The sequence below is a fragment of the Triturus cristatus genome, chromosome 10 (assembly GCF_964204655.1).
Source record: "Triturus cristatus chromosome 10, aTriCri1.1, whole genome shotgun sequence".
NCBI lineage: Eukaryota > Metazoa > Chordata > Amphibia > Caudata > Salamandridae > Triturus > Triturus cristatus.
The window spans coordinates 509350011-509371413 of NC_140593.1; positions in this window are offsets into that span (position 1 = coordinate 509350011).

The window sequence follows — 21403 nt, forward strand, 5'->3', positions numbered from 1 at the left end:
TCTATGGCCATTGATGGTGACCCACTGCCCATACTTGGTAGTATTCGAGGGCACCTGGATCTTTGGAACCATCTCCCGATCACCCAGGGACACTAAGGTGACTCCCGCCCACTCCCTTCCCTCACTTAAGGGCATCTCCTCCCCGAGCGCTACACTAGCGACTCCCGGGGCCTTTCCTCCAGCGGGAGGGGGTGGTCTCTTTGGGCATTTCGGGTCTCCTTTGTAATGTCCAATACCACCGCACTCAAAGCAATGGACAACCCTTGGCTGCTGACTCTGGCCAGGGTTAGGGTTCTTCTGCGGGTTAGCCTTAGAGTTGGAAAAGGTGTTTTTCCCCTTAAAGTTATTTTGGGGGCCTTTGGAGAACTCCTGTTTCTTGTTATCTCCCCCCTCTTTCCTTAGGGGAGCGCCCTGTCCGGACTTCTGAGAATCTCCTCCAGTCCCCTTCGTGGACACTCGGGTACTTGCCCAAATGTCCGCCTCCTCAGCAAGCTTACGGGGGCAAGTAAGTTTGCTGTCTACCAGGTGTTGCCTCAGCTCGGGAAGGCATTTCTCGAGTAGATGCTCCTTGAGGATTAAGTCATACAACCCTTGATAGTCCTCCACCTCACTACCTTGGACCCACCCTTCCAGGGCTTTCTTGGCAAAATCCAGGAAGTCAACCCAATTTTGTGAGCTCAGCTTGTGGCTACCCCTAAACCTTTGCCGGTATTTCTCCGGGGTCAACCCAAACTTCCTAATGAGCGCCACCTTCATGGCGGGGTAGTCTACCTGTTCCTCCCGGTCTAGGGCCAATAGGGCATCCCTTCCTGTCGGAGGCATGTACCGGTATAATCTACCACCCCAGTGCTTCTCATGGATCCCATGGGCTCTTAAGGAGACCTCATAGGCTGCCAGCCACTTGGCTATGTCGTCCCCAGCGGAATAACTGGCGACTACGTCCTTTGGTAAATGGGGCCTGGGCTCCCTGGCAATTTCCTTGGACTCGACACCCCCCGGAGTATTGTTAATGGTCTTGAGGTCGAGTTCTCGTAACTTGAACTCATGTTCCATCCTCCTCCCTTCCATCTCCAGCTTGGCCAACTCCCACCTTAACTGTCTTTCCTCTCTCCTGTCGGCTAACTCGGTTTCTGATAACCCTCTTGATGACACACTACTGCCCTCCCGTGAGGCTACCTTGGGGCTGATAGACATCGCACCCACCCCCAGGGGACATTCTGTAATCATCTCCATGACAGTTTCCCTGTCTGATTCCTCCTCCTCTACCGTTCCCTCCGTGTGTGCTTCCACCCAGGCTCGCAGACTAGTACGGAGCTCCTCTCTCTTGGCTCCTCGCCTAACGAACACTCCCCTTTCCTGACAGAACTCCCTGAGCTGTGCCACAGTATAGGTCTCCAGCTCTGACATTTTGAATTCCATTTTTGTCAGTTGAAAGTGTGGACCACCACCCCGAAGTAGGTTATGAAGATAGGAACTTTCTCTGAGGATCACCTCCACCCACCTCCAGGAAAGAATTTAAAAAAAACAAAATCACAGAATTAGAAGGCCGCTGGGAGAATACTCCGGGTGTGTACCTGTGATGCACACTGAATTATTATGAGGTTCACAACAGCACGGCTCGTAATCCCAACCGCTGCCACCAATTTTATGTTGGACCTGCGAGGGGCAAGCCCAGCACAAAGGGGGGTAGCTTGGCTCGAGTGACAAGGCGGTAGAAGGCTGTTGTGTTAAGCCGGCTATGACCAAATAATAACTCCCTGCACACCACATAAAAAGAAGGACACCACACCACTGTTATAGAAAAATACGTTTCGTTTATGTAAAAGTTCTCTGGGTTGGAAGAAGTTCAATTAGTTAATCACTTTCACCTTTCTTACATGGGTTTGATTAGCTGTGTACTGGTTGCGTAGGAATAAATGGTTGGACTCTAATAAATAAATATACTGGATAAATATCAGGATTCAATACATTTGGAATAAATATCAGCAATGACTGGAATAAATATCAGCAAAACATCACAGTTGCATAGCAAGTTAGATACCAATCGTTTCACATAAATATCTCAGGGTCATACTGGTATCGCTGCCACCAATTAATCACTTTCAGGGTAAACACATTTAGATTGCCATTTAATGCGGAATGCGCGCTCTTACAGTTTTTGAAGTGTTCACGGGTTCGGGCTCTCTGGGCACAAGATACTCGTGATAATCCTTTAGTTGCACTTAAGCATATTGCGCGTGTATCTGGAAGATAAAGACATACAATGACTACGGCAATTACACTCCGCGGCCAGCCGGTTTAATACTACTGCGGCCGGAGGAGTCTGTGCGCTTCTGTCAACGCAGGCGGGGTCTCCGAAGGCGGCTTCAGTTCACGAGTCCTCAGACCGTTGAACGGGCTGCCGGAGGGGTCAAACTACCTGCGCGCACAGTTCAAAATTGGAGCCGCACCTCAGTCCCGGAACAATGCGGCAACTTCAGGTGAAGAGACGGTCCCACCTCACTTTAGCTGCGCCGGTAAGCGCTCCAGTCAGTATGGCCCTTCTCCCAAGGGCGAAGGGGGGTTCCAGGGGCTCCGCGATCCTCCCTCCGATCTCACTCACGGGGGGGCTCCCGCCCACAACAACAGTCCCCAAGTCACTCGGGCAGGGCAGAGACGGTACTCTCGCCCAAATGAAGGCCAGCCTTTCCCCGCCCCAGCGCAGCACCTCACCTTCTGTCCACGATCAGCGCTTCGACGGCGGTGGGTTCGGAGACGTGCGAACGCCCGCCAGGAGGCACTTAAGTTGAAGGGGCCCTGTCAAGGGTCGCAGTCGCGATCTCACCACTGGGGGAGGCGGGGAGGCTCTAACTATGGCCAAAGTCTCTGAGGGGCAATTGGGCACTCGCTGGCCAGGCGCTGAAGGCGAGAGGTCACTGCTCGCGCTTCTGACTGGAACGCCAGTCAGGGTCCACGCCAACAACCTCGGCTGTACTTCTGCCTGCGCTATCAGCTGCCTCAGGGGGGGGAATAGGGCAGGTGTCAATCTGGTGTCAAGTCCTCTTCTATGTTTCTTCTCTTCTCCACTTTTTCTCATCATGGCCGCCAGGGACTGGGCCTTTTATAGCCAGTGCCCTGGGGTGCCAGCACGAGCCAGAAGGTTCTAGAACCTTCCCTGGCTGTGTCAATGACATGGCCCTTCCAAGGTGTCTTTTTGGTCATTAGGAGCCACCATACTGGGCTTCCTAAGGCAGCCATTTTGTGTACTTGTAACTTCTGAGGGGATTCCTGTCAGGTTTGCAGGTTACACAAAGTGCGCCAAAACCTCCAAAGGGTCAGAGGTCAGAAGGACTCCAATGGGAGTCACTCTCATAGGGGACAATGGTGTCCACCATTTTAGGGTTGACAACCTCAGTGTGTAATGCCACCGGTTCCGTCAGGCGCCTTGTATATAGGTGCCAGGAACTTGGTGAGCAACTGAGCGTCAAGGAGCATCTCCCCATGGGACAACAGACAAAAAGGTCCTGGTAGACAAATAAAAAGCGACAAATTTTAGGAAGCACGGGGGAAAAAAATAAATCATGGTGTGAGGGGACTCTCAGAAGCAGACAGGTCTAACACTGTGGTAGACTATTCATTGTGGGCACTTATTTATTTATTATTTATTTATGTAAGACATTTATATAGCGGTAGCTAGACCCGAGGGTATCAGAGCGCTTTACAGCATTGTCACACGTACGATAAATTTACACAGTAATATGTACAGTGAGTCAGGGCGCATCGCAGAGTATCTTCATAAAAGAGCACATTGACCTTCATAAGATATGTTAACATAGTAGGGTGTACGGTGTCTCAAGACGCTTCACAGAAATGACGTCATAGAAGCAACCGTGACTCTTGGCGAGATTAATGAGGTAAGGTCTTAATGTCAAAGTGTCTGTGTGCTGCTATAGGCAGGCTTCGTTGGTTGGGCTTTAGCTATCCATTTGTGAGAGATCGGTTAAGGAGGAGGTCTTTGAGCTGCCTTTTGAAAATTAGGTAGGAGGGATTGGTCCTGATATGAATTGGTAGGGAGTTCCAGATTTTGGGCCCATTTCCTGCGAAGGAGCGAGATGCGTTTTTTGTTTGCGAGTTTTCGGAGGGATAAGGAGTAGGGTGTTGGTACTCCTTAGGCTTCTTGTCTGACCGGCCTTCTGGAGTTTTGAGGCCAGGTAGGCGGGATTCCCTGTGTGCAGCGCTTTGTGTGTGATACAGGCAGTTTTGAAATTGGCACGCATTTTGATTGGGAGCAATTTTAGCTCTCTGAGTGCTGGCGATATGTGTTCATATTTCTTGACTCCAGTGACCATTCTAGCTGCTGCGTTCAGAGTTGATCTGAGAGGAGCTAGTTGAGATTTTGCTGATCCTGTGAGGGTTGCATTCCCGTAGTCCAGTCTTGACAAAATCAGGGATTGAGTGGCTTGTTTGAGGTCATTGGGAGGGATGAAGGGTTTAATTTTGTGGAGTAGTTTAAGGTTGAGGAAGGCGCTCTTTGCAGTGTTCTTGATGTGTTCGCTCATGTCTAACTTAGGGTCCAGAGTGATTTCCAGCGATTTTACAGAATCGGCTGGGGTGGGGTTATGGTTGAGAGCATCAATAGCTTTTAACCATTCTGTGATTTGGGGGTTTGTCTCCTTGTTGGAGATGAGGAGGGTTTCTGTCTAGTCTTGGTTTAGTTTCAGGTGGCTGTGTGATAACCAGTGCTGGACTTCTCTCAGAGTGTCGTTCAGTCTTTGAAAGTCTTCGATGGAGGAGGTTTCCAGATAGATCTGGGTATCGTCAGCATAGAGGTGGAAGGAAATGTTTTTTTTTTAAAGTATGTTGGTAAGTGGTTCCATATAGATGTTGAAAAGCTGCGGCAAGAGAACTGATCCTTGTGCGACACCCCTGCTAACAGGGAGTAGGTCCGATGAGAAGTTTTTGATTTTTATTCTTTGGGAGCGGTTTTGTAGAAAAGAGGTGAACCATTGCAAGACCACCTTTTCTGCTCCAACCCTTTCTTTAAGTGTCTTAATGAGAAGTTTGTGGTCAACCGTGTCGAAGGCTGCCGATATGTCCAGGAGTATGAGTAGGCAACATTGACCTGTGTCAAGAGATTTGCGCATATCATCTACTATATTTAGGATCGCAAGCACATTCAACAAAGGTTGCAGCACATGATAAATAACAGTTCTATATCCATCTCTTTGTGCACACACACATCCCATTTAATAAAATCAGAGTAATAAAATATTTCAAGTAATGGTACTGCAAATTGCAGCAATTAACACTTATGGGCTTATTACGAGTCTGGTGGTCCACGGACACCCAGATTCGCAGGGGGCAATGGTGGCAGTCTCCCGACCACCCTATTATGACCAGGGCGGTCAGGACACCATAGTATCACCCCAACAGCCAGCGATCTGAGATCCATGGCGGTAGCACAGCGGTTTTTAGGCAGCAATATGCTTGGCGGGCTACTGTGGCCCCACCAAGCATATTACACATTTCCTCACCGCTACACTTTCCATGGCGGTGCAACCCCCATGAAAAGTATGGCATTGAGGAAACAAAGGGGGCCCTCCAGGCCCCCTTTTGCTTCTGTACCATGGGATGCATGCAGGGGTGCACATGTTATGCCCCCCTGTGCGCATGCACCGTAGTGACTGCACGGCATAGACTGCAGCAATTCATACCATGCAGGTACTGATTTTGACGTTCCCATTGCGGTGCCTATAGGCACTGCTGTGGGAGCACCAAAGAACGGCCCGACAGTCAGGAAAAAAATCTTCAAATCTGGCGGACAGTTCAAACACGAGGCACCTTGATGCGCTGCCCCACGTCAAAGTGAAAGGGCAGGAATACACTGTATTTAAGCAACACAGTGCATTCCTGTCCTTTCTCCCTGCGCCTGTGTCGTTTGGGCAGCCTAGCGCCAATGCAGGCACTCTTGCATCATAGTGCAAGGATGCCTCCATTGCATTTGTGCAGGAAGGTGAGCCTTCCTGCACAAAAACAATCCTAAAAGGCATTTTCCTCTTTTTCTATGTGCTGCAGCATGCAGCACACATGGAAAGAGGAAAGAATTAGGAGAAATGAACATATTTTCCCCTTTATTCCTCATCTCGGGAGGAGTACAGATTTGGTGTTTCCCCAAGTTTACATCACTTTGTAAATCTGGAGCAGCATAAAATTCCATGGGTGTTGTGAGGGAAATCCCCCAGCAGTGCCCATGGAACGCCTCCCGGGTTCAGATTAAGTTGACACAGCAACTTGCGTATTTGCAACAATACGGCACATTCCTGTACTCACCCATTGTGAGACGTTGGCCTGGTATATGCTGTCCACTAATTAAAGTGGGCACCTTGAACCAGTCTAAACAACCCTTATGGTGATTTAAGAGGTCAAATACAACCTTAGAAAGCTATCCAAGTGGTAGCTGTGGAGAGCAGCCTTCAGGCTTAGTCTTTAAGGAATGTTAAGCAGCTTGTTTTACCAGAATGTAACCTTATAGTATTGGTTAAATGAAAGGAGAACCCCACAGTAGTTATAAAAATATGTATTTATTAACATAACACTCTCTAGTATGTCACAGTATCTGCTACACGCAAATAAACACAAAGCACACAGTACTGTAGCACAGAAACAATAGTAAATAGCATTAATACACAGTGGGCTCCAGGAGGGGACCAAACCATATAGTAAAATAGTGGTACAAGAACCATGACTCGAGTCAAGACAGTGTCTAGAGGATGTAATATCGCTGGGACCCAAAGGAACCACCCAAGGTGAGTAAGTAGGGACCCCACGGAGGACGGGTGCAGTGTGGGAACACACCCGCGTGCGCCGTACAATTCTATGGGAGAGTCACGGTTGAAGTTTTAAAGTTTAAGGACCCTTCCCAATGGACTTCGAAGAAACCCTGTGGAAGTTAGGAGGTTGGAGAGCCACCCCACCCGTGGATACTGTAGTACCAGAGTTACCTATCCCAGGAAAGCCGGGTGCATAGGTCTGAAGTGGCATTGGAAACCGCCATTGATCTCTATGTAGGACTTTGAAGAAGTGTCCGATGGAATCCAAAGGTGGATTCTTGTTGAAGAGTACCTGAAAGCAGAGTCTAGGTCACTCAGGAGTGAGCAGGGACTCGGCCGACAAGTGCCCACCGATGTCGGGTGCTTCAGGTGCATTGAGGGGGTTCTTGACTCTGCAACCACAGGGACCAGGAGATGTCGAGGACAAGCAGGAGCCAGATGCGAGCTGTCCCATGAAGGTTGTAGAGTGCTGAGGTGTCGGTGTCCGGCGGGAGCACCAACAAGCCTTGGCAGCGGCAACCCATGAAGAAGGTCAAGAAAGGTTGCGATTCGGACCAGCAAGATCCAGGAGACTCACCGAACACAGGGGAGTCAGGGCAAGCCTGGAGCAACCAGGGAAACCCAGGAAAAGCGGTGTTGACCCTCAAGGGGACCCACAGACCGGAGGCAGAGGAGTCGCGAGGGGACCTCAAGCAGTTTCACAAAGCAGCAGTCCACAGAGCACTCTGTGCGAGGAGGCCGGAGTTCTTTGTAGGAAATGTTGCCAGAGGTTGGGGTTACTTGGAGGGTGCACATGGGTATAGGTATTGCATCCCCCATGAGGGATTCTAGCCTCAAACGTGGTGAGAGGGCAGCTTGGACCTCGAGGGATGTAGAAACCCACCTCCTGTGTTGCTGGAGCCTTCAAAGTCTTTAGGAGCTCAGGAGCAGCAGACCGGTCAATCGTGATGTGGTGCCTGCGGTTGCAGGGGAGTGACTCCTTCACTCCAAGGGAGATGTCTTTGGTTGTGCTTGATGCTCCACAGGTTCTGCACAGAGCCTGTATGGTGCACTGGCACAGACAATGCTTTGGACTGAGAGGGAGATGAAGTATGGCCCAAACGAAGTCCAGCGAAGTCCAGAGTGTGCAGACGGTCGAAGGTCAGTGGTTTTTTTATCAGGATCTTGTCCACGTCGAATCTAGGGTCCTACAGCAAGGTAAGTCCTTAGGTACCCACGGGAGAGGGTTGGACAGATTCAGGGGACCTTCCCAAGGGAGGATGTGGACAGTGGGAATGTTACTCCCATGTCCTTTGCCCAGTTTTGTACCAGAGCAGGAGCCAACAGCTCCCAGGACTGGTTTGAAGTGGACTATACACAGGGATGCCAAATGTGCCCATCATGCAGACTTTCGGTTGCTGGCAAGCGCACCCACCCAGGCCTAATACACTAAATCCTGTCTGGGAGGTGGTCACACCTCCCTGTGACAGAATGTCTATTGTTCTGCCTTCCCCAGCTCGAGCTTGGCTCAGCAGAACGAGGGCAGAAATGTGTCTCTGGTTGGCAGCAACCATTTTGGGCTGCCCAGGACTAGAAGGCTGGTACCAGGAACACCAGGGACCTCACAAAGCTCGTTTCTGAGGGGTGGAATCATACCCCTCACACTGGTTACCGTTGTGGGGGTATGACTCCACAATGTTTGACACCAAACACAATAGGGTTACTTTCAGCCGTTTTAGAGTTGGTCATCACGAGGTCGCATAATGCCACTCTATATGTCGTAAATGGCTGCAGCACTAGCAACCCGGGAGAATGGACTCCGTAGTCTGCAGGGGTGTCCTGCTCATGCAGTGGCACCCTCTCACTTATAACCAATAACCCTGCCTTCAGGATTGTTAAGGCCTGCTATAGAGGTGACTGATAGGTTTTAGGTGTAGTGACCCTTAGATATAGTAAACCTATATCTTAAGTAAGTTGTGCATGCATCAAATTACACAGGCTGCAATGGCAGGCCTGTAGTTCCATTTTTCATGGCCTCCCATGGGTGGCATAATACGTGCTTCAGCCCATGGGAGGCCTCTGGGGTACCTATGCCCTGGGTACATGGGTGCCATATACTAGGGACTGACGAGGGTACCCCAGTATCCAATCTGGAGTGTACCTAAGTACATAACATAGCAATTCAGGGAGAAAGCAGATAGACTAGGGTCCTGATTAGCAGGATCCCAGACAGACTAGTCAAAAACAGTATCACATGAAGCAAAAAGTGGGGTAACCATAAGAAGCAGATCCTACTTTCCTACACCCATGCACCAGTGCAAAAAAAAGCAGCCTAGTGGTACAAGGGTGCCTGCGTTGCAGGGATGATTGTTGTTGTGCAGGAAAGGACACCTTCCTGCACAAAAAACAATCATCAGTGGTGTTTTGCTCCTTCTCAATGTTTGCTGCACAATGCAGCACACATAGCAAAATCGAGCAGAAATAAAAGTATTTCTACTCGTTGCGCCACTCTTATGCCTCCCCTGGAGACATGTAAATCTTTGACACGGCCTTAAATTTACAGATTCTTGTAAATTTGGAGCAGTGTCAAAAAGCCCTCTGTGTTTTTTGGAACGCCCACAGCAACACCCATTACATGCCCCTTTGCAGCAGAAAACTGCGTCGAGTTGGACCACATTTACAAGGCAGCGTTAAGCCACGCAAAGAGGCTTAGTGCCGCCTTATAAATACGAAGCAGGGTACAGCGCCACTGCAGCATCGCAAAAAGTGACGTTCCAGTTGAGAAATGCCTTTCTAAATATGCCCCCGGGTCTCATAAATGTTAGACCCACAAGACCTCATCTACAATGGCTAGACCCACCCAGGACATGTCCCTACACTCACAGCAGTTGTATCTGCTCTAAGGTGGGGCAAGCACAGGGTCCTTGAATCTTTATCGGCTACTGCAGGCTACTCCGGCATTCAGGAGCTCCCACACTCAGCCCTGATCCATCAAGTTGGGCAAAGCGCCCATTCCTCCGTAGATGCATCGTCAGCACCAAGCTATGGCCAGCTTCCTGGTTTGCTACTAACCCAGCCCAGTGATTCAGCCCTCCTGTCAGCGGGCCTGAGGTGAATCCACACCTTCTGCCATAAATACCCTCAGTCTGGGAACACTCGGGTCAGGATTACTGTCCCTTATGGTTCACTTAGTTATGGGCATTACGAGAAATTACTCGGGAATAACCGCAAAGATGTTGAGGGGGACAAGTGTGGCGGCGCAGCGGAAAAAGGGGGTGATCCCTCAGTGAGGCCTGTTAGGCAGCCATATTGGCTCTCTGATTATCTAGCCATGAATTTAGGAATACGCGATATTACATCGCATGCGGTACAACACATGCAATTACAACGCATTCCATGCGCAACAGTAGGGAAGGTGTTGGAATAGTAAATTATACTATTCCTTGGTTTAGAGCGCCCCCTACAGCAAGTCGTATAAACGACCTACGTTGTAATGGTTAGCGTTGTAACAACGCGGACGTTGTAAAGACTGCGTTGTAATCGCATGCGTTGTACTGCATGCGATGTAAACGCTGCTTCCCTGAATTTAGTTTTGCTTTGACAAGTGCCGAGTAGGTCTTGGTTTATTTGTTGTCACTAAAGCAGAAGGCACAAACTCCGGCTGAATTAGCATTTGCTCTGGCTTTCTCACCAGATTTTGGATTTTGCAGTTAGAACGGAGACATAATGAGACATTTGTACATTCTTCGAGGGCATTTACTGCCAGGCTTTTACAGCTGATAGCTGGAGGAATAAATTGCTACGCACATGATGGTTTACCTCTAAACATAAAGACTGTGATATGGAAAAGAAATTTGGTTTTCCACGTATACATTTAGGTTTGCACAGTTCTCTTAATAAGGCGCTGAAAGGTTTGCTATTCTTCTGTTTGTATTGATTACTTTAATATTAATTTGCCCCTTTCTACTTCTACTAATAAAGATGTTATGTACTTATGTATACATTTCAATTCCGTCCCATACACAAGTAAATATAGATACTGAACTTCAAATATTGAGTACATTTCCAACTGATCCATACAGCAGAGTATAACTTTAAAATGTACAAAAATGCACGTAAAAGGCTCAGAATAAAGCAGAAAAATTAATCAGTCCACTTACTTAGCTCTAATCACCTTCAGCCACCACGACACATGACTGCATTTAATATACAATAGTGCATAATTCCGTGAAGTGCACTCATAAAATCATAACTGCTCCAACATTAAACACATGTTTCTCCAACAGGCGGTACTATGCGGTATTGCTTGTGACCTTGCAAGGCCCTGTGTGGAAGGAAACCTTGACCTGTTGTTGACATAACCATTTTAATCACCTTTCAAACACAAGGCCCTCTCCCCTGCCCCTCAATATAGCTGTATACCTCTTAGTTTAAGTAACCATTTGTCATCACATGGGAAAGGGCAACGCTAATTAAAAAGGCAAGTTTCCCTCTGCAAATTTGTCATTTATACTTAGAGCTCATGTTGGCGTTTAATAAACTACGATTTTTTTTTGTAAACAACAGCCCCCGCGCAGGACGCTGTCCAATAAAAAAAGACTGCACTTCATGAGCCCAAGAAATGGTCTCACATGGGATGCTGCAAGTTGCCCGTGATGCACTACATGGGCATAGCTAAACTTGCCAATTATGTGTAGCAAGTGGGCTTATGTGGAAGGCCAGGCAGGGGAGGACTATGAGGCAGTGCTGACTAAATTATGTGGCAAAACATGCAAATTAACGGGCACATTGTGGATAGTACAACTTCACCATCTTGTCATTTGTACAAGTTAACACTGCCTGGGCAAAGGGTTCACCTCATTAGTACCAGTATAATACCCACATACAGCAATAAGCAGCAGAAAGGTCACCAGTCAACCTCTCATAATTATGTGGGAAACGCTGCAGCCCCAAAATTGCATACTTCCAGTGGCCCTGCTTATAGGTATTAGATATGACGGTTAAACTGTTTCAAAAGTATGCCCCATCCACCTAATGAGTATAATAGTAACTGTTCCTAATGTTGTAGGCGGATAGAATGAAGAAATTGAAATAATGTGTTAATTATGGCAGGCCATGCCATGTGGGCATGCAAGAAATCGGTCAAAATATGGCAAATAGACCTATTGGGGTCTGGCAATAATGTGCTAAATATCCATAATAGAAACTGTCCATGGTGTTCGAGTAGGGCATAAACAAACTGGCTATGTTGTCCTAATTCGCCATGTGGAAACTGACCATGATGTACTAACGCTGCGAAGTAGGCTATCGACAACATGTGCTCAATGGGCGACTGGAGACTGCCCCGCATGTGGTGATCGGGCATATTGGGGTCTGGCAGTGGGGGGCGTAAAAGAAACCAGCCATGATGTGCTAAATGAACGTAATGGAATTTACCGCGGTGTGCTGAGTTTGATGATATTGGGTTATGATTTGTCCAATAATTATCACAGAAACTGTCAATAATGTACTAAGAGGACATAGTGAAAACTGGACAGGATGTAGTAACTGGTGTTTATGAAACGGGTTTTGGTAAGCTAACAGCATAAGGGAGATTTACTATAATGCATTAGGTGGTACTATCAGAAACTGACGAGGGTGTACTAACTGGCCCTAATGGAAGCTGACCCTAAGATGCGAAAGGGGCATTATTAAACAGTGGTGCGATGTTCTAATTGGGAAAAATGGAAACTTGTCAAGATGGGCTCACTGGGTATAATACAAGCGGTGTGTGATAGGCTAACAAGGCAATAAGATAAATGTCATTGAAAATATTAAAAACGTGCTGCGTTATTCTAACTGGAAACTGTCAATGGCGTGCTAAGCGCCTACAACGGGTTCAGCCTCGACATGCTAAGTGGGCATCATGGAAAATGGCCGCTGTTCGCTCAACTGTTGGTATATTGGAATCTCCCTACATTGTGCTAGCTTGGCATAACACAAATCAATTACACGTAAACTGTGTAGAAGGGAGCACGGAAATCAGGTGACAAAGGGGCAGAAAACAAACTGGCAATCAGGTTCTAAATATTAAAACATATATCTAAGTGTATGATGAGACATTACTACATGCAAAATATCAAATGATGATACTAATTATCTAAGGAAATATATAGGTAAACTGATCATGATGCACTAACTCTGGGATGTAGGGTATGGATAACGTGCTCAATGGGCGTGTGGGTGCCGTCAGGAGGTATGGAGGGCTCCGGTTATGGCTGTTGGGAGCAGCGCTGCAACACAGGCCTTTACGGCTAAAATGACGACACGGGGACCTAGTGCTATGTAATTGGGATAGGGCGCAGGTGGCGTCTGGACGTCCCCCATTTATTGGTTATGGCCCACGTGGTTGCAGGGTGATACCATGAAAACTACAAAGTGAGCTGTAGCCACAGGAAGACCCCTTCCATTCCAAACAAAATCGACAATCCCATTGTTCCAGTTGCTTCAATGGAGCAACATTACAGTGGCATCCCATCATTATTGCTAGGAGCAGAAACAGTATCTGGATGCTTCTCAGTCACTTCATTTGAGGGAATGTTTAACAATGTGTGGCTTGGTCTAGCGACATTACCTATAGCCACAGAAATTAGGATGGGGCTACGAAGAGATCCACACGGCTCGGAATCAAATAGACACCATCGAATATGTTCTCTTTCTCTGTCCATATCATAAGGTCCTGGGGGACGTCAGTCAGCCCAGCTCAGGCAACTGTTAACCGCACCAGGACCTAGCTGATGAGCGCATTATGGGCTACTTATTCAGTGGACTCAAAGACAGCGTGACCATCGACCCATCTCTGCTTTTTTTTGATGGTCCAAATAAATTAGATTTGAGAGTAATGGTATATGTACGGGTGGCATATATGGGCCAGGCGGTATACTTTGTAATACATTTTCAATTTTCAGGTAGATGCTGAAGGACGTTCCCTTGAGGAGCAGATTGAGTAGAGATCCGACGACCTGGAAGGTACAAATACAACTCAGTTAGGATGTCTAGAATACAACAGGAAGGAATCAAGAACATTCAATTTTTTCAATTCAATGGTCTTTATTTCGATCACTCGAGATCACAAGACAAGAAACAATACACACACCAGTTTAAAAAAAAAAACATATAACTCAACAGGAAGGAGACAACAACATTCATATAATAATAATAATAATAATGAAGATGATTATTATTATTTTTATCATTATTATTTAGAACACTTTAATTAGAAGAGCTTTACTTGATCCGAGGGTCTTCACCAGAAAGTAGTAAGTGAATATCTCACAGAGAAAAAAGAGGCCTGTTGTGTAATATGCCCAGTGGACAAGACAAGCTTTCTTGAACACAATCCCCATTTCTATGGGAATTCAGCTTGAGTGGCATCTGGCGCATGCGCCATGATCGAATTTTAAAGACCTGTCAACATCTCACTGCCATGTTTTCTAGGCGCTGTAACTTTGCAATAGAGTTGATGGGAAGGCCGTATAGATGTCATTACACTACTAATTCAGATGAGAAATGACACAAGTGCCCCCCACTTGACCAAACGTCTCCATAGGGAGGAATAGACAAAGCTTCCTCAGAGTTTTGGGGTGTTGGTCCTCTATTGACCAGACCCTCTGCATTTGATAATGATAATTCTTCACCAAACAACACTTCCAATTTTTTATTTTACTGTGGAGGAGGTTTCCCTCGATGATTTGGCTAAAGATGCGGAGACTATCACTCTACATCCCAACCTATAACTATTACATCGGCCTTATCACCAGTTAGAAAATTAGCGTCATCCAATTTTGGATGCCCAGGAGATAGTCTTTCTAAGGAAAACAAAAAAGTGATGGACGGAATGCTTAAATTATTCACAGCCACGGGTAATTACTTGTCGCTGAATTGCAATCAGTCGTCTTTTTCCTACTGCGCCACCTCACATAGGAACCAGACACATGAAAATCAGCCTTGGTCCTGCTCCAAAAGGCCCACTCCAGATAGACTTGCCAGGCCAGGTCCCCTCTGGGCCGAAATCCATCTTTTTTTGCTCACCATGCCGTTCCAGTTTGAACCCAGCCATATGCAAATCAGTCTTGACCCTGTGCCTCATGGGAACAGTCCAGCCCGAACTGCCAAGCCAGGTCCTCCCTGGACTGGAAACAAGCATCCTAGGACCGGTTTCGGGGTTTCACCCCTCTTCAGCCAGGATAGCTTGATTCCAGTGGCATGGAGAGCACGGGACCCACGTCTGGGCATACCCTTCCCACACGGGGTGACAGATGCAAAAACAACAGTTGATGGACAGAATGCAGAACAATTTCATATGGCTGGGAAACTGGGGTGGCGTAGTGGGCAAAAGAACGATGGATTTAACCTAGATCTTTTGACGGGGGAGAATGTTTGCATTGTCAGCATTCCGTCCATCATTTGTTTGCTGTAACACTTTTCGCCCTAAGTGGGATGGGTATGCCCAGACGTGGGTCCCTTGCTCACTGTGCCACTGGATTCAAGCTAGCCTGACTGAAGAAGGGTGACATACCCTGAAACCTTCTCAGGATGCTTGTTTCCGGTCCAGGGAGGACCTGGCCTGGCAGTTCGGTCTGGACTGTTCCCGTGGGGCACAGGGTCAAGACTGATTTGCATATGGCTGGGTCCAAACTGGGGTGGCGTAGTGAGCAAAAGAACAATGGATTTAACCCAGATCTTTTGACTGGGGGAGAATGTATTGTCAGCATTCCGTCCATCATTTGTTTGCTGTAACACTTTTCGCCCTAAATGGGATGGGTATGCCCAGACGTGGGTCTCTTGCTCACTGTGCCACTGGATTCAAGCTAGCCTGGCTGAAGAAGGGTGACATACCCTGAAACCGGTCCCAGGATGCTTGTTTCTGGTCCAGGGAGGACCTGGCCTGGCAGTTCGGTCTGGACTGTTCCAATAGGGGCAGAGTCAAGACTGATTTGCATATGGCTGGGTACAGAATGATGTGGCATGGTGTGCAAAATATCAATGGACTGAGATGTGGTTCGAGTAATTACCAGTGGCTGAGATTTTTTCAAGCATTCCATCATCCGTTTTTTGCATACTTCAGGTTGTAAGAATATAGAAAAATATTTACTGCCAGAAGATATTCATTAGTGGGTAGTGACTGCTAAATGTGGTCACTCACCACATAATTATCCAAATGAGAATAGAAGGAAGCACATGGATCACTAATATTGCGGACAATCGGAGCAAAGGCAAAAATGACACAAAAACAAACCCTTTACCATAGACTAAGGGAGTTTTTCTAAGGTTCTGCTTGGTCACTTGCCAAAGCACTGCAACGATTTCTTAACCATGATAAAAGCATATGGTCCAGCTCAAAATTGAGCAGTGCCACACAAGCGCCCTCGAAATACTTAATAAATCTAGAACTAAGTCTTCCTAATTGTAAGATTTTCTGCCATGGGCGTCAATTAGGTGCATCAATTCAAATAGCCATGATTTCTTGCACTCCTATTTATGTGAAATTTCAACGTCAGTCAGTTTAAGTGCATCTCATAATAACAGCCTGTCTGCTGTCCTTACATATTAACTACACATTCAGCAGTGTAGCCTGTCTCCCTTGTACAAAGAGCACAATTGGACCCTCTTACAAATTGAGTGTAATCGGATAGGCTATTTAACACATGTGGTAAGAACCATTACACCATGATTGAGGTATTTACTATGTGTGGTATATTCCGCCTATTCTAAGTTTTCAACTTGAAAATGAGGCGTAACATGCTGAATATTTTTTTAAATCACCGAAGTCCTCGTGTTTTGCCTTTTTAATGGTCCTTTTTGCGTGAAAAAGTGAATCCGATTTGACCTGACTGGATCTGCCCCAAAACAACTGCAGAACGATGATAATTATCGCACAACTCGCAATTCAAATCTCTGCGCATTTCTGTTTGCACAGGGGTCAGACTTTAGATCTGAACTTGTAAAGAGGTCCTTTGAGTTTAATCAAACCCACAAATACTTAACATTAAGTGAAATTTCATACAAGTATTTTTGGATTTGATTTTACTATTCTGCTCATAGTGCTCTCTTTGTACTCTGGTGACAGGATACACTTCTGAATGTGTCATCAATTTAGGTTAATCAGGGGTAGCAGCTGCCCCTACTGGCATGCACGTTGGTATTCCAGTTTTATTGGATCATACAAAACAGGAACAGAACACAATATTGGAACAGTCCAGACCGAACAGCCAGGCCAGGGACACATGTCTGGGCATACATGTCCCACTTAGGGTGACATACTAGAATATACAAAAAAGTGAAGGATGGAATGCTTGAACTAATCTCAGCCACTGGTAATTACTCAGGCCACATCCAAGTCCACGGTTATTTTGCACCTCAATTTGGACCGAGACATATTTTGACTCGGGCTGGATTGTTCCCATTGAGCAGGGTCAAGACAGATTTGGAAATGGCTAGGACCAAACCAAGGTGGCATGGTTGGTGAAAAACAATGGATTGGGATGCCAGAGGGTGGGATTAATTAGATCATTTCATCCATCACTTTATTTGTGATGCCCTAAGAGTGATGGGTATGCCCAGATGTGTGTCCTATGCTCACTCTGCCACTGGAACCAATTTATACCTGACAGATAAGCCCTAATGAGGGTGAAGCTGATCCCGAGTTGCTTGTGTTCCAGGTCAGGGAAGACCTGGCCTGGCTGGTCGGGCTGGACTGTTCGCATTGGAGCAGAGTCAAGACTGATTTGCACATGGCTGGGTGCAAACTGAGGTGGCATGGTAGGCACAAAAAATGATGGACTGGGATTTGACCGTGAGCAATTGCCAGTGGTTGGGATTATTTTGAGCACTCCATCCATCACCTTGCTTTTGATGCCCTATGTGTGATGAATATGCCCAGATGTGGGTCCCACGCTCACTGTGCCACTGGAACCAAGCTATACCTGGCTGATGAACCATAATAAGGGTGAAACCAGTCCAGGGTTGCTTGTGTTCCCGTTCAAGGTTGTCCTGGCCAGGCAGTTCAAGATGGACTGTTTCCGCTGAGGCAGGGTCAACATTATTTGGAAATCGCTGGGTCCAAACTGAGGTGGCATGGTGGTCGAAGAAAGATGGACTGGGATGTGACCCGAGTAATTAGCAGCGGCTCAGATTAATTCAAGCATTCCATCCAAATTTTGTTTTTAATACTCTGACAACTGGCTAAGATGTTAAAGAAAATATTTTTGTCTCGTTCTTTTTGCAAAATTGAAGGCTGATGCTCTGTGCAATTCAATATCTGTACAGCTTTAGAATTGATTAAATATTTTTTTACCAAGTACTATAACGGACACCTCTTATAAAAATGTGCGATATAACTACCAAACGCCACAAAATATGAACACCATATTCCGTTCGTGCTGGGCAACACGTATAATACGTTGGAAAAGTTGTCTGACGCCGAAGGCATTTTTATGAAATTTAATCTTTGGGCTGCGCGAGAACGAAATGCGCGCAACTCAATTGATGTTTTTCAGTAGCGGCCTGCAACATTCTGTGCACGTGCAGCAGGAGGCTGGGATCACATGACACCTGCTGCACGTGCATCCGAACCTTTTGGAAGAGAGCGCCGTTCATAAAGAGGCGATTGGGCCCCTCCAAATAACATTGGCATAATAAGTTACAGCTACTGCTCAAATGTGGAATAGGTAAAAAACCAGCACAAAGGGCAGAAGTCTGTAAAGGCCGCATAGCCTTTATTTTGCTACAATATTCATGCTTTATCTTGAAATCATCACTGCACTTATTAAAGTCTACATTCGTACTTTACGCCCTCATCAGACAGTGGCGGCCCGGGCTGGATGCGATAGTTACATCTGGAAAAATCAGCTACAAACTGGAAATAGCAGGTGCGATAATTATCACATTTTCAGAGATCTGCCATGGTGACAGTTCCATACGCTAAATAACCAACAACTATGGCTTCGTTGTAAAGAATATGGAAAATGTTTCAGTTCTGAATTGATGAGACTGAAAGAACTATAGGGAGCCTGTCAAAGTTACATCAAAGGCAGTGAAGGGTGGCACTGGAGTTAAAAAAAAAAACACCGAGGATGAGGGCAAAAATGGAGAGCCCGGTAGGGATCCCTCTTAGTATCTGCTTTTTAGAACTGCCGGCGCTGCGCACTGGCAGGACCCGGCCTACTTAAAGCCCTGAGAGTAAATGCCTGTCTTGTGTGTAGTGCCAGTGCCTCTGTGTTCTGTAAGTATTGTGAGTGCTTGTGTCTCTCTCTACTATGAGTGCCTGTTGTTTACAGTGAATGCTTGTGTATTTGTGAAGGTGGGAGTCCGCACCTGTGTGTACAATGAGTGCCCGTGCCCCTGTGTACTGAGTGCCAGATCCTCTGAGCACTCTTTCTGCCCGTACCCCGGTGTACAGTGGGCCCCTTGTCTCTGTACGGAGAGTGTCTATGCGTCATAGTACAGTATTTGACTGAATTCATGTGTACACCGCATGTATGTGTCTCTGTGTACCGGAAGTGGGTGTTCTTCTGTACCGCTTTTTGTCCAAGTCTGACTCAATATACAGTGAGTGCTAACACCTAAGTGTACCACGAATGTCGTGCAGCCCCGTTAACAGCGAATGTACAGTGAGCACCCAGGGCAGCACAGTGCCATGTGGGGCCGGGGGCCTTTGCTTGTAATGACTATGCTATAGCCAAGGCTTTAAGTGGGCTGGGTCCTGCCGGTGCTCAGCAGCGGAAGATGTAAAAAGTAGGTGCTGAGACGGGTCCCTATCAGGCTCTTCATTTTAGCCCTCACCCTCAGGGTGAAAAAATATCTTAACTTTGCAGCAGCCCCACACTTCACAGTCTTTGAGGTAACTTCAGAGACTCGTTATAGTTCTTTCAGACTCAACATTTCAAAAGTGAAAGCATTTTCATTATTCGATACAACGAAGACATAGTTGTTGCCTATTTATGTAATGCAACTAACAACCATTGGCAAAACCAAATGGTTCTGGCTTGTTGTAGGTGTAAATTTACTTATTTTATTATATATATGGATGGAACGACAGAAGCAGCAAAATACCAGTCGGGCAGCAGACTATGCTGAGCACAGATTTTTAGCTTAAGTGGTTTTAAGGCCGCCCTTAATTACTTTGGCCACGCCTCTTTGAGAGACTCCCCCAGTATTTTCATCCCACTTAAAGCCCTAGTTGTACCACCATAAACAGTCTATTATTACAGACTGAGCCCTCCTCCGCGCTTCCCCAGTACATGCACAGGCATGAGATATACGCCACGCTTTCCCTGTGCATTCACAGTCGTGAGATATACGCCACGCTTACCCTGTACATGCACAGGCATGAGATAGATGCCGCGCTTCCCCTAGATGCCGCGCTTCCCCTGTACATGCACAGGCATGAGATAGATGCCGCACTTCCCCTGTACATGCACAGGCATGAGATAGACGCTGTTTAATATTGTTCACGTTTGCGTTATGTGACAGTTCATGTCCTTCAGAACTGCCCCCAGAAAACCCGACAGTACAGAGCATGAGACACAGCAACATACTTCCATCATATGAGTAAACCATACCCCAAGATGCACACCATACAGCTCGACTGGAGAAGTGCAGCTGGACCTAAAAGCCACAGGCCGGTTACAGCAACAAAGCAAACCTAAGTTACAAAGTAGCTCAAGCTATTAACACCCTAAGACGTTTGCAAGACATTACGCTTTGCAGAACTATTTGGTGATTAAAACGTAGCTGCGAAAACATCCCTTTACATCTGCAGCCAGAGGAGCAACTACAGTGAAATATGGGGGGGGGGGGGGAGGTTAATTTTTCCAGCAGTCGGCAGGGTGAAGACACAGTGGCTCTGAGAAGGGGTGAAAGAACAACAAAGCCTCATTAACAAGTAAATGGTCTTTTAAAGACCTGTGAAGTAGTCCGGTGCGGCTATGTGTGCCTGGGAAGCTGCCTCAGCCGGGCTGACACACACACAAGGGGGGGAGGGGGGGCTGAAGCTCTACGAGCCCAATGGGCGTTGTGCGCTTGTCTGCAGCTGTGAAGACGCCCATTGAAGTGGGAGGCACCATTTAACAGCTCGCGCACAGCAGACTAACAAGTAATATAACTTTTAACTCACCACCGAGGATCCCAGAGCTAAAAACAAGGAAGCAGCGGCGAGCTGGCAAAAATGAAACGTAGAGATGCAAGACTCCTGGGTTCCCTGGAGGCACGGGTTCATAAAGAAGAAAAGTCCCAGGTAAACCAGCAAGGTATCCTGTTGTGTGTTTTTTAACGACTCAAGGCCTGCTCTGAAACTACTCCATGGGGTCCCTATCTACTCACCCTTGGTGGTTACTTGGGGTCCCAACGATTCTACGTGCTCCAGACCTTGTCTTGACCCGAGTTGTGGTTGTTAAACCACTATTTTAGTATATGGTTCTGTCTCCCCCTGGAGCCCACTGTGTACTGTGGTACTTACAACTGTTCTATAGAGTTCGTATTGTATGCTTTGTGTATCTAGAGGATACTAGAGAGTGTCATATTAATAAATACATATTTTTGTATAACTACTGTGTGGTTCTCCTTTCATTTAATTA